Source organism: Gymnoscopelus braueri, assembly GCF_963280865.1.
Source record: "Gymnoscopelus braueri genome assembly, chromosome: 19".
Lineage (NCBI taxonomy): Eukaryota > Metazoa > Chordata > Actinopteri > Myctophiformes > Myctophidae > Gymnoscopelus > Gymnoscopelus braueri.
The window spans coordinates 2295791-2309865 of NC_137621.1; the positions used below are offsets into that span (position 1 = coordinate 2295791).

The 14075-nt window shown below is 39.1% G+C and overlaps 1 long non-coding RNA gene across 1 annotated transcript; it reads right to left on the reverse strand.

Annotated features, from left to right (window-relative positions):
• Positions 1–533: 533 nt before the first annotated feature.
• Positions 534–9567, reverse strand: LOC308074404. The gene is made up of 2 exons (XR_013932104.1): positions 9145–9567; positions 534–824 (listed from the first exon to the last, which is right to left on the reverse strand). It is a non-coding gene; the product is annotated as an uncharacterized lncRNA (long non-coding RNA).
• Between the last annotated feature and the right edge of the window lie 4508 nt (positions 9568–14075).

Sequence of the window (14075 nt, forward strand, 5' to 3'; positions counted from 1 at the left end):
ACACTGTGCATCTAAATACTAAAAGGATAAGTATTTCCTTCTCATCTGAATGTTTCATGTCTCTGTGGCTCAAGAGATGTGTCACTGTTTATGAACCAAAGAGTTTAAGGTTCAAAGCTCCTAAAGGACATTTTCATTGTCCATCTCAATCCTGAAAAGGTGGTTTAAGTATTATGTTCTCAGTTGCATGGTTCATGCCACCATGGCTCAAGAGAAAACTCTGGGGTTTATAAACCGAAGGTTTAAGATTCGAAACTCCTGGGACGTATTTTCACTGTCCATCTAAATTCTAAAAGGTGGTTTAAGTATTAAGTTCTCATTTGTATTATCCATACCTGTGTGGCTCAATAGATAAATACAGGGTCTGAAAGCAGAAGGTTTAAGGTTCGAAACTCCTTGGACGCATTTTCACTGTCCATCTAAATTCTAAAAAGTGGTTTAAGTATTAAGTTCTCATTTGTATTATCCATACCTGTGTGGCTCAATTGATAAATACAGGGTCTGAAAGCAGAGGGTTTAAGGTTCAAGGCTCCTGAAGAACATTTTCACTGACCATCTGAATTCTAAAAGGCGGGTTAAGGATGACGTTCCCAATTGTACCTTCCATGCCAGCGTGGCTTAAAAGATAGATCAAAGGTTCACAAACCAAAGGTTCGAGGATCAAAGCTCACTCAAAACAACTCAATCAACTACTAAATAAAAACTAAAAGGGTAATACAACAAAACAAAATGGAACTGTGGTCAACACAAATTGGTGATGAAAAAAAACAATGAAAAAATGTCTCAAACAAATTAATGTGAAAAAAAACAGTGGCCAAAAAATACTAAAATAGAAATCTTTGCTTATTATGTAAATGTATTAAGTTCCTCCCCCTGGAGGTGGGCTCCCTCCATGCTCCTCCCTCTCCTACCGGAGCTAAAAGAGGGCATGAGGAGGGCATGAGGAGGGCGGCGGGCTACAACTATGCTTCTTGCCTTAAAAAGACCAAAAATTGAGGACTTCCCTGACGAAGATTCAAACCCTCAACCATCTGCTTGTGAAGCCTATGCTTTTCACTTACACCACCAGGCCTTTCACATCAATCAGGATTTCGAGGTTATATTTAAAGTTTAAGGGAGAGGTGACAGGTCAAAAGATGAAAATCCACAGCAAACACCTCTACCCCTGACAGAATGACTGAATCTACTAGATACACCCTCTGATGATCAGGGAAAGGGTTCATTATGACACGACTGAGATTTAGGTTGTTTAAAACTATCTGATGGAAAATGTTTACTCTGGCTGAGTCTGAACTCAGATTTACACTTTCATTGAAAGCAAACACAGAGATGTTTCGTAATGTCATTAAATTTCAAACCCTTTTTGCCATTTATAAATTCCGTTTCAGATGATCAAAACTATAGCAGTTTTAATCAACCCTAACTTTTTTGTTAAATCAAGTACATTTGCTGTTCTCACTTTGGACTGGACATTAAAAAACATGGCTGTAAAGTTTTCAAATATAGTTTATCAAACAGTGCTGTATTATGACCACAGATCCTCTTAGATTAACTGAATTAAGTTTAAGAAAATACCTCTTTACACTCATGGCATGCAGCATATCTAGCAAATCAATGATCAATTATAGGCTGAGCTCCATACTTGTGAACTGCATTCTGTTTCGTTTTGAGGTATTCTAGTAGTGACTCAACAAACAAATTACATACAAATTACGTAAATTAAATCCAACCCCTTCGATTTCATGTATTTATTGCAACAAACAACCAAGAATGTTACAAACGGCTCAGTTTGTAACAAAATGAGGAAGCTCACACAAACAAAGAACGTTTAAACGATCTTTATTAAAACTAACGTAACCCCATATGGGTAACCCGAGTCCCTCAGGGCTCAGTACTAGTGTCTTTTCTGTTTTGTTATTGTGGGGAAAACTTTGGCTGAAAATAGCCGATCGTCAAGCTCACAACGCGTCGCGCTGTGACGTGTTGTGAGCTTGTCGATCGGCTATTTTCAGCCAAAGTTTTCCCCACAATACAGATACTGGGGTGGTTAACAGCGGTTAACAACCAAAATCCAAAAGGCTGGAGTGCTCCCAGTGAGCTTCATGGTGAGAGAGAGAGAGAACAAGTCCAGCCACCTTTTTTATAGAGGACAATCCAGGTGGGCCAGATCTCCACTAATGACACACTCCGCCCTCCAATCATTCTGAAACACAGACACCAGGTTAGTAACCATGACAACCACACCAGTTACCCTGACAACACAAGAATTCAATATAAAAATAGATAGCTGTGCTGTGAACAATTTAGACTGACAAGAACAAAGTCTTTTTTTAATGACAGGACTGTATGGCATTTTGTTTATACTAAAGTATTGTATGACTTTTTTTATGACACAGTACGAGTTTAGTATGACTTTTCTCATATACTATTGTGTCAATGTAGGAACTGAATTAATAACAAGCTAAAGTCCTTTTTGCATCAACTCCTCCAAGGAACAGGCCATATGATGTAGTTGGCAGGGCTTTATTGAAGAAAAGGTGACATTAAAAACAAACAATTAGACAAATAATCATACATTGATGATGATAATGAAGTGCACATTAGCATTCACACTGATTTACATGTCAACCTTAAAGTCACATCAGACAATGAGCCTGAAGCTGTCACTTTTACAAACTGTAATAAAAGTTATCCTTGCCTGGGCGTACATCTGTGCTGGAGGCTGACGACAGGGGAACAGGTTCTCCTGAGAGCAAGAAGCTGCGATGGAGAGATGAGTGAATGACATGGTCCAAGGAGTCTCAGATTTACTGAAGCAGTTAAACCGTGCAGGGTACAGAGGTCTGACTGTTTTTTACCACTATAGAACTGTTGTGTGTATTTGAGCATTGCCCTGCATGCTCTTCAGTGAAAGATTACAGCCAGCTACAAACATGAAAAAACACCTGTATATTTTGCTTGTTGATCTTATTTTTGTTTGGTTTTGTCCCACGCTTTGTTTCGATGTCCCACGTCCTAATTGATTGATTAGCTCCAGCTGTGTGTCCCCTCATCACCTTTAGTTTATGTCAGGTGAGGTGTGTGTGTTTGGGCAGCCTGGCATTCAGTGAGAGAATGGGGGTGAGCTACAGTAGGCTCAATATTTTGAGTTTGGGTTTGAACCCCTAACCTCTGGTTTGAGAAGCAACATATCTCTAGCTCAGGGGTGGGCAACTCTGATAATGGAGAGGGCCACTATATTTCCACACTCACTATGCCATTCTATGTCACACAAAAGTTGTGACGCGTTTTGAGCTTGTAGATCGGCTATTTTTGCTATTTTTTTATTGGAATCCTGAAAAGTAACATAAAGTATTTAATTTGAAATGCATTTAGTTATACTTATATTAACCTTATGAACTTAAATACAAATACATTGGACATAAAAAGACAATAGAATTGTAATACTAGTCATCAAGCTACTAATATAGACTGAAGTAATTAAAGCGGGTCATGTTTGCATGTTTGGAATCATAACAGCTGAAATCAATAATATATCACTATTCTGATATTAACCTGCGGGCCGCTTTAAGTGAGGGTGGGGGCCGCATGTGGCCCCCGGGCCACCAGTTGCCAATGTATGCTCTAACTGCACCACTGGGGTTTCTTGGTGGAGAGATGAGTGAATGACATGGTCCAAGGAGTCAGATTTACTGAAGCAGTTAAACCGTGCAGGGTACAGAGGTCTGACTGTTTTTTACCACTATAGAACTGTTGTGTGTATTTGAGCATTGCCCTGCATGCTCTTCAGTGAAAGATTACAGCCAGCTACAAACATGAAAAAACACCTGTATATTTTGCTTGTTGATCTTATTTTTGTTTGGTTTTGTCCCACGCTTTGTTTCGATGTCCCACGTCCTAATTGATTGATTAGCTCCTGCTGTGTGTCCCCTCATCACCTTTAGTTTATGTCAGGTGAGGTGTGTGTTTGGGCAGCCTGGCATTCAGTGAGAGAATGGGGGTGAGCTAGGCTCAATATTTTGAGTTTGGGTTTGAACCCCCTAACCTCTGGTTTGAGAAGCAACATATCTCTAGCTCAGGGGTGGGCAACTCTGATAATGGAGAGGGCCACTATATTTCCACACTCACTATGCCATTCTATGTCACACAAAAGTTGTGATGCGTTTTGAGCTTGTAGATCGGCTATTTTTGCTATTTTTTTTATTGGAATCCTGAAAAGTAACATTTGTATTTAATTTGAAATGCATTTAGTTATACTTATATTAACCTTATGAACTTAAGTACAAATACATTGGACATAAAAAGACAATAGAATTGTAATACTAGTCATCAAGCTACTAATATAGACTGAAGTAATTAAAGCGGGTCATGTTTGCATGTTTGGAATCATAACAGCTGAAATCAATAATATATCAGTATTCTGATATTAACCTGCGGGCCGCTTTAAGTGAGGGTGGGGGCCGCATGTGGCCCCCGGGCCACCAGTTGCCAATGTATGCTCTAACTGCACCACTGGGGTTTCTTAGTTGTCTACTGTCTTGTATGCTCTTCAGCAGTGGTGGGAGAAGTAAGGCCCAGCATCCCTATTCTGGGGGCAAACATTCGTCAAAAAGAACAGATTTACAAGCTCAAAACGTTTCGACGTGTTGTGAGCTTGTAGATTGACTATCTTTAGTGAAGAGATTTGGTGTTGACAGGGAAAAAGGCAAGCGGACCAAGTAAAGTTGCAACTTTACTAAGAATAGAGGGTTTAAGTGGTGAAGTTAGTGTAGAAATACACTGTGCATCTAAATACTAAAAGGATAAGTATTTCCTTCTCATCTGAATGTTTCATGTCTCTGTGGCTCAAGAGATGTGTCACTGTTTATGAACCAAAGAGTTTAAGGTTCAAAGCTCCTGAAGGACATTTTCATTGTCCATCTCAATCCTGAAAAGGTGGTTTAAGTATTAAGTTCTCAGTTGCATGGTTCGTGCCACCATGGCTCAAGAGAAAACTCTGGGGTTTATAAACCGAAGGGTTAAGGTTCGAAACTCCTGGAGCACATTTTCACTGTCCATCTAAATTCTAAAAGGTGGTTTAAGTATTACGTTCTCATTTGTGTTGTCCAAACCTGTGTGGCTCAAGAGATAAGTACAGGGTCTGAAAGCAAAAGGTTAAGGGTTCAAGGCTCCTGAAGAACATTTTCACTATCCATCTAAATTCTAAAAGGTGGGTTAAAGATGACGTTCCCAATTCTAACTTCCATGCCAGCGTGGCTTAAAAGATAGATCAAAGGTTCACAAACCAAAGGTTCGAGGTTCAAAGCTCACTCAAAACAATACAAACAACTACTAAATAAAAACTAAAAGGGTAATACAAAAAAACAAGATGCAGCTGTGGACAATACAAACTGGTGATGAAAAAAACAACAAAAACATTTCTCAAACATATTAATGTGAAAAAAAACTGGCCATAAAAATGGCTATGCTAACAATCTTTGCTTAATATGTAAATGTATTAAGCTCCTCCCCCTGGAGGTGGGCTCCCTCCATGCTCCTCCCTCTCCTACCGGAGCTAAAAGAGGGCGTGAGGAGGGAGGCGGGCTACATCCATGCTTCTCGCCTTAAAAAGACCAAAAATTTAGCACTTCCCTGACCAAGATTCAAACCCTCAACCCTCCGCTTGTGAAGCCTATGCTTTTCACTTACACCACCAGGCCTTTCACATTAATCAGGATTTCGAGGTTATATTTAAAGTTTAAGGGAGAGGTGACAGGTCAAAAGATGAAAATCCACAGCAAACACCTCTACCCCTGACAGAATGACTGAATCTACTAGATACACCCTCTGATGATCAGGGAAAGGGTTCATTATGACACGACTGAGATTTAGGTTGTTAAAACCATCTGATGGAAAATGTTTACTCTGGCTGAGTCTGAACTCAGATTTACACTTTCATTGAAAGCAAACACAGAGATGTTTCGTAATGTCATTAAAATTCAAAACCCTTTTTGCCATTTATAAATTCCTTAGTTTCAGATGATCAAAATTATAGCAGTTTTAATCAACCCTTTTTGTTAAATCAAGTACATTTGCTGTTCTCACTTTGGACTGGACATTAAAAAACATGGCTGTAAAGTTTTCAAATATAGTTTATCAAACAGTGCTGTATTATGACCACAGATCCTCTTAGATTAACTGAATTAAGTTTAAGAAAATACCTCTTTACACTCATGGCATGCAGCATATCTAGCAAATCAATGATCAATTATAGGCTGAGCTCCATACTTGTGAACTGCATTCTGTTTCGTTTTGAGGTATTCTAGTAGTGACTCAACAAACAAATTACATACAAATTACGTAAATTAAATCCAACCCCTTCGATTTCATGTATTTATTGCAACAAACAACCAAGAATGTTACAAACGGCTCAGTTTGTAACAAAATGAGGAAGCTCACACAAACAAAGAACGTTTAAACGATCTTTATTAAAACTAACGTAACCCCATATGGGTAACCCGAGTCCCTCAGGGCTCAGTACTAGTGTCTTTTCTGTTTTGTTACTGTGGGGAAAACTTTGGCTGAAAATAGCCGATCGTCAAGCTCACAACGCGTCACGCTGTGACGTGTTGTGAGCTTGTCGATCGGCTATTTTCAGCCAAAGTTTTCCCCACAATACAGATACTGGGGTGGTTAACAGCGGTTAACAACCAAAATCCAAAAGGCTGGAGTGCTCCCAGTGAGCTTCATGGTGAGAGAGAGAACAAGAATGAAGTCCAGCCACCTGTTTTATAGAGGACAATCCAGGTGGGCCAGATCTCCACTAATGACACACTCCGCCCTCCAATCATTCTGAAACACAGACACCAGGTTGTGAACAATTTAGACTGACAAGAACAAAGTCTTTTTTTAATGACAGGACTGTATGGCATTTTGTTTATACTAAAGTATTGTATGACTTCATTTTTTATGACACAGTACGAGTTTAGTATGACTTTTCTCATATACTATTGTGTCAATGTAGGAACTGAATTAATAACAAGCTAAAGTCCTTTTTGCATCAACTCCTCCAAGGAACAGGCCATATGATGTAGTTGGCAGGGCTTTATTGAAGAAAAGGTGACATTAAAAACAAACAATTAGACAAATAATCATACATTGATGATGATAATGAAGTGCACATTAGCATTCACACTGATTTACATGTCAACCTTAAAGTCCCATCAGACAATGAGCCTGAAGCTGTCACTTTTACAAACTGTAATAAAAGTTATCCTTGCCTGGGCGTACATCTGTGCTGGAGGCTGACGACAGGGGAACAGGTTCTCCTGAGAGCAAGAAGCTGCGATGGAGAGATGAGTGAATGACATGGTCCAAGGAGTCTCAGATTTACTGAAGCAGTTAAACCGTGCAGGGTACAGAGGTCTGACTGTTTTTTTACCACTATAGAACTGTTGTGTGTATTTGAGCATTGCCCTGCATGCTCTTCAGTGAAAGATTACAGCCAGCTACAAACATGAAAAAACACCTGTATATTTTGCTTGTTGATCTTATTTTTGTTTGGTTTTGTCCCACGCTTTGTTTCGATGTCCCACGTCCTAATTGATTGATTAGCTCCTGCTGTGTGTCCCCTCATCACCTTTAGTTTATGTCAGGTGAGGTGTGTGTTTGGGCAGCCTGGCATTCAGTGAGAGAATGGGGGTGAGCTAGGCTCAATATTTTGAGTTTGGGTTTGAACCCCTAACCTCTGGTTTGAGAAGCAACATATCTCTAGCTCAGGGGTGGGCAACTCTGATAATGGAGAGGGCCACTATATTTCCACACTCACTATGCCATTCTATGTCACACAAAAGTTGTGACGCGTTTTGAGCTTGTAGATCGGCTATTTTTGCTATTTTTTTATTGGAATCCTGAAAAGTAACATTTGTATTTAATTTGAAATGCATTTAGTTATACTTATATTAACCTTATGAACTTAAATACAAATACATTGGACATAAAAAGACAATAGAATTGTAATACTAGTCATCAAGCTACTAATATAGACTGAAGTAATTAAAGCGGGTCATGTTTGCATGTTTGGAATCATAACAGCTGAAATCAATAATATATCACTATTCTGATATTAACCTGCGGGCCGCTTTAAGTGAGGGTGGGGGCCGCATGTGGCCCCCGGGCCGCCAGTTGCCAATGTATGCTCTAACTGCACCACTGGGGTTTCTTAGTTGTCTACTGTCTTGTATGCTCTTCAGCAGTGGTGGGAGAAGTAAGGCCCAGCATCCCTATTCTGGCGGCGAACATTTGTCAAAAATAACAGATTTACAAGCGCACAACGTGTCGACGTGTTGTGAGCTTGTAAATTGACTATTTTTAGTGAAGAGATTTGGTGTTGACAGGGAAAAAGTTAAGCGGACCAAGTAAAGTTGCAACTTTACTAAGAATAGAGGGTCTAAGTGGTGAAGTTAATGTAGAAATACACTGTGCATCTAAATACTAAAAGGATAAGTATTTCCTTCTCATCTGAATGTTTCATGTCTCTGTGGCTCAAGAGATGTGTCACTGTTTATGAACCAAAGAGTTTAAGGTTCAAAGCTCTTAAAGAACATTTTCATTGTCCATCTAAATTCTAAAAGGTGGTTTAAGTTTTATGTTCTCAGTTGCATGGTTCGTGCCACCATGGCTCAAGAGAAAACTCTGGGGTTAATAAACCGAAGGTTTAAGGTTCGAAACTCCTGGAGCACATTTTCACTGTCCATCTAAATTCTAAAAGGTGGTTTACCTATTACGTTCTCATTTGTATTGTCCAAACCTGTGTGGCTCAATAGATAAATACAGGGTCTGATAGCAGAAGGTTTAGTGTTCAAGGCTCCTGAAGAACATTTTCACCGTCCATCTAAATTCTAAAAGGCGGGTTAAGGATAACGTTCCCAATTGTAAATTCCATGCCAGTGTGGCTTAAAAGATAATTCAAAGGTTCACAAACCAAAGGTTCGAGGTTCAAACCTCACTCAATACAAACAACTCAAACAACTACTAAATAAAACTAAAAGGGTAATACAACAAAACAAAAAAAAGCTGTGGTCAATACTAACTGGTGATGGAAAAACACAATAAAAAAATATCTCAATCAAATTAATGTGAAAAGGAATGTGTCCATAAGATCACAAAAAAAAATCAAAAATCAAAATCTTTGCTTAATATGTAAATTTATTAAGCTCCTCCCCCTGGAGGTGGGCTCCCTCCATGCTCCTCCCTCTCCTACCGGAGCTAAAAGAGGGCGTGAGGAGGGAGGCGGGCTACATCCATGCTTCTCGCCTTAAAAAGACCAACATTTTAGGACTTCCCTGACCAAGATTCAAACCCTCGACCATCCGCTTGTGAAGCCTATGCTTTTCACATACACCACCAGGCCTTTCACATTAATTAAGATTTCGAGGTTATATTTAAAGTTTAAGGGAGAGGTGACAGGTCAAAAGATGAAAATCCACAGCAAACACCTCTACCCCTGACAGAATGACTGAATCTACTAGATACACCCTCTGATGATCAGGGAAAGGGTTCATTATGACACGACTGAGATTTAGGTTGTTTAAAACCATCTGATGGAAAATGTTTACTCTGGCTGAGTCTGAACTCAGATTTACACTTTCATTGAAAGCAAACACAGAGATGTTTCGTAATGTCATTAAAATTCAAACCCTTTTTGCCATTTATAAATTCCTTAGTTTCAGATGATCAAAACTATAGCAGTTTTAATCAACCCTAACTTTTTTGTTAAATCAAGTACATTTGCTGTTCTCACTTTGGACTGGACATTAAAAAACATGGCTGAAAAGTTTTCAAATATAGTTTATCAAACAGTGCTGTATTATGACCACAGATCCTCTTAGATTAACTGAATTAAGTTTAAGAAAATACCTCTTTACACTCATGGCATGCAGCATATCTAGCAAATCAATGATCAATTATAGGCTGAGCTCCATACTTGTGAACTGCATTCTGTTTCGTTTTGAGGTATTCTAGTAGTGACTCAAACAAATTACATACAAATGACGTAAATTAAATCCAATCCCCTCGATTTCATGTATTTATTGCAACAACCAACCAAGAATGTTACAAATGGCTCAGTTTACAAAATGAGGAAGCTCACACAAACAAAGAACGTTTAAATGATCTTTATTAAAACTAACTTAACCCCATATGGGTAACCCGAGTCCCTCAGGGCTCAATACTAGTGTCTTTTCTGTTTTGTTATTGTGGGGAAAACTTTGGCTGAAAATAGCCGATCGACAAGCTCACAACGCGTCGCGCTGTGACGTGTTGTGAGCTTGTCGATCGGCTATTTTCAGCCAAAGTTTTCCCCACAATACAGATACTGGGGTGGTTAACAGCGGTTAACAACCAAAATCCAAAAGGTTGGAGTGCTCCCAGTGAGCTTCATGGTGAGAGAGAGAGAACAAGCATGAAGGCCAGCCACTTGTTTTATAGAGGACAATCCAGGTGGGCCAGATCTCCACTGATGACACACTCCGCCCTCCAATCATTCTGAAACACAGACACCAGGTTAGTAACCATGACAACCACACCAGTTACCCTGACAACCCCCAGGGTTGTCACAAGAATTAAATATAAAAATAGATAGCTGTGCTGTGAACAATTTAGGCTGACAAGAACATAGTATTAGGGCATTGAATAGTTTTATTATTTTAAAGACAGGACTGTATGGCATTTTGTTTAAACTAAAGTATTGTATGACTTCATTTTTTATGACACAGTACCGGTATAGTATGACTTTTTTCATATTCTATTGTGTCAATGTAGGAACTGAATTAATAACAAGCTAAACTCCTTTTTGCAACCTTTTTGCAACTCCGAACTCGAACTCCTCCAAGGTACAGGTCATGTGATGTAGTTGGCAGGGCTTCATTGAAGAAAAGGTGACATTAAAAACAAACAATTAGACAAATAATCATACATTGATGATGATAATGAAGTGCACATTAACATTCACACTGACTTACATTTCAACAGTAAAGTCACATGATGAATTTGGCCGCCGATCTCATCTAAAAATATTTAGTTCCAAAAATATTTCTAAAATGAATGTTACACCGTGACTTTACCGATACTGGAAAGGAAAACATTGGTTAAATTAAACATCATTTATGGAGAAGAGTTTGAATCAGATTTTTTACTGAATAAAAATGTATTAATTCCTGACATTAATGGATCATGGGGTCAGAAAGTTAGCCAAGGCGCTGTGCCTCGCATATGGCCTACACTGCAGCTAAGTGATATTTACCAGATTATTCACTTAAAAATGGAATTATGCAATGAATTGGTAATGTGGGTTCCTGTGTTTTAAAACCCGACATATCATTTCTTGAGAGCATAAATCTAAAATGTTCTGGGAATATACAGATTTAAAAAAGGTAGGTGGGTGGTATAGGGTTAAAGTTCCTGCCCACCACCTTGGAGACTGAGGTTCGATTCCTCTGGCTCAGCCAGGCCCAGGTGCTCCAATGTACACACAATGTTCCCCCGGGCAGAGAGGCATTCTCTGTCACTGCACTATAGCGACTTTTATAATTTATAATTTTTGCATGGGTTAGCATCTTCCTCCTTGGTGAGGAAGATGCTCCTCATTGTCAGGTGAAAAGAAGCAGAGAAATGGAAATGTTGTTGTCCTCTCTACACCCTCTCTACACCCTCCCTAAACCCTCCCCAAGACCAACAGTAGGGGTTGACAGTGACAGACACATGGGGGAATTGGTACAGATTTTTCTTTCACTATAATTTTATTTCAGATCCCTACATACATTGGGTCTATTTTTAGGTATTCCCCTCATGCCTTGAAAATGGTATATATATGAATTTAAAAACACTGAGACCAACAAGGATTATTCATGAATGGAAATTATTATCTAGGGACTTTTAAGTGCTCATTCATGTCTGTCATGGCCATTCTTAGCAACAAGAATGGCAGAGATGGACGCTTAGGTAAATGATTTGTCTGCCTTTCACATGGGGTCCCTGAGGAATACATTGAAATGGCCTGATGAGAATATGAAATGATACAATGTAGATACAACTCTAATTACACAGACACAGCCTTTTTAAAAAAATGACTAACGTAGTATTGGTACGTACTTAAATGTTTGAAAACAGCAGATCTACAAGCTCTCAACACGTCTTACTTTACACCACTGCAATTAAGTGCAATAACGTTAAATGTGTTTGTTTTTGCTTTTCATTTAGCCTACTGTTCCTTTAAATTAAACCTGTTAAACCAAAGTCATGGAATGTGTTTGAATGCGTCTCAAATGACCAATTCAGATTCAGGCCTGACTCAAATGTGGGGGAACAGCTCTGTGGTTGAATGTGTTTACGTTCCTCTCACAATGAAAGACAATTGGTCTCTCTTGTCTCTAACCTGTTTTTCTAATGTGTTCTTTTTACTTTGTTTTTTGGGTTAGTAATTTTATAGCAGGCTGACAAGACTTCCTCATCCACCACTGATACTGATTCTTCTTCATCTTCACCATTTGTAATTGTTTCAGCTTTTTGGTTGGGAAGCTCAATGAAATCTAGAAACACAGTGTGTGGTTCTAAGCTCTTTTCTGTGTCACAATCAGTGTAGTTTTATCTCCCAGGGTAGTTGATTCATCAATCAATCATAATTGATATTTTACCTTCAATTGCTTGGATAATTTTGCAGATCTTTTTGTGCGTTTCTTAACCTACATCATGGTCGGCTATTTTTGCTGCGCTGAATCTTGAGTGCAAGCTAAGGCCAATTTCAACCATTCACCATGAGCAAGGGTTGCAGTACTTGCATACTACCTGGCACAAAACGACAGGCCATTCTTAGATCATTATGACTTACTGAAGTTACAGGAAAAAAATGGGGTTGAAATTGGCCTTAGTCAAGATTCAGCGCAGCTATTTTTGAATAACCAAATACATCTAAAAATGACACACAGATGCGTTCCTGCTCTTAAACCACACAGTATTGAAGAAGACAAGTCAGGTTTTTTTTTGTTGTATTTTCTGATGCTTTTTATTCACTTGATTAAAAGAAGAGAAGCATTTCATTCATTCAATGTTACATCAACTCAACACGGTCAGGCAGTCTGACCTCCACAGAGCCTTCAACCGTCTTTATGGGTTAACGTGGAGGGAAGCCCCTCCCCTCACAACCGTAGACCAATCAAAATGTGCCCTGATGGCGGGCGGGGGCGGTGCTGCGTCCTAAAAAACAGCTTGACCTTCAGACCCACAGCTTGACCTTCAGACCCACAGCTTGAACTTCAGACCCACAGCTTGACCTTCAGACCCACAGCTTGACCTTCAGACCCACAGCCAAAATGACAAATCAAACAGATTTCACTAACGCAAAGTAAAAAGAAAAAAAAAAAAAGTACCTTTCAAATGAAACGAGTGCCTTTAACTGCTATAAGAACATTGGTTCTCAAACATTTCATATGCAACGTTTAGTATGCATTAGCATGGCAGTAGAACTCAGAGTACAAATAGGCCTGTCACAATTATTTTAGCATAATCCTCATAATCGTTTCCATGTTGAACAGTTGTCACACATTTCCGAATATATATATTAAAAAAAAGAGCAGAAATAGCAGATCTACAAGCCTTACAACGCGTCACGAAGATCAGCTATTAAAATGATTGAATGTCAATAATTTCTTTGTATGTTTAAAGTTATTTGTCATATCTGCCCTGTGGATTATTCTTTTTTTTACAAAGCCTAAAAGGCAAACAGAAATGAAATATGTATTAATAATCATATGTTCTTAATGTTCAACGGCCAAAACACAATCAAATCGTTAATCGCAATTATTTGAGTGACAAATTAATCTTCAACTTAAAGGTGTAATGGTGACGGCCCTGTGTATACTGGTCTGAGTTACAGACCAGTAAGGGTCCATTTGGTTCATAATCGTCAAGTCGTTTAGCTGGGGACCCCCTGGAACCTCCTCTCAAGGACCCCTGAGGGGGGGGGGGGGGGGATTCCTCGGAACGCACACACTTTTTGAGAACCACTGCTATAAAATGTCTCAAATCATAAAGGTTACGCG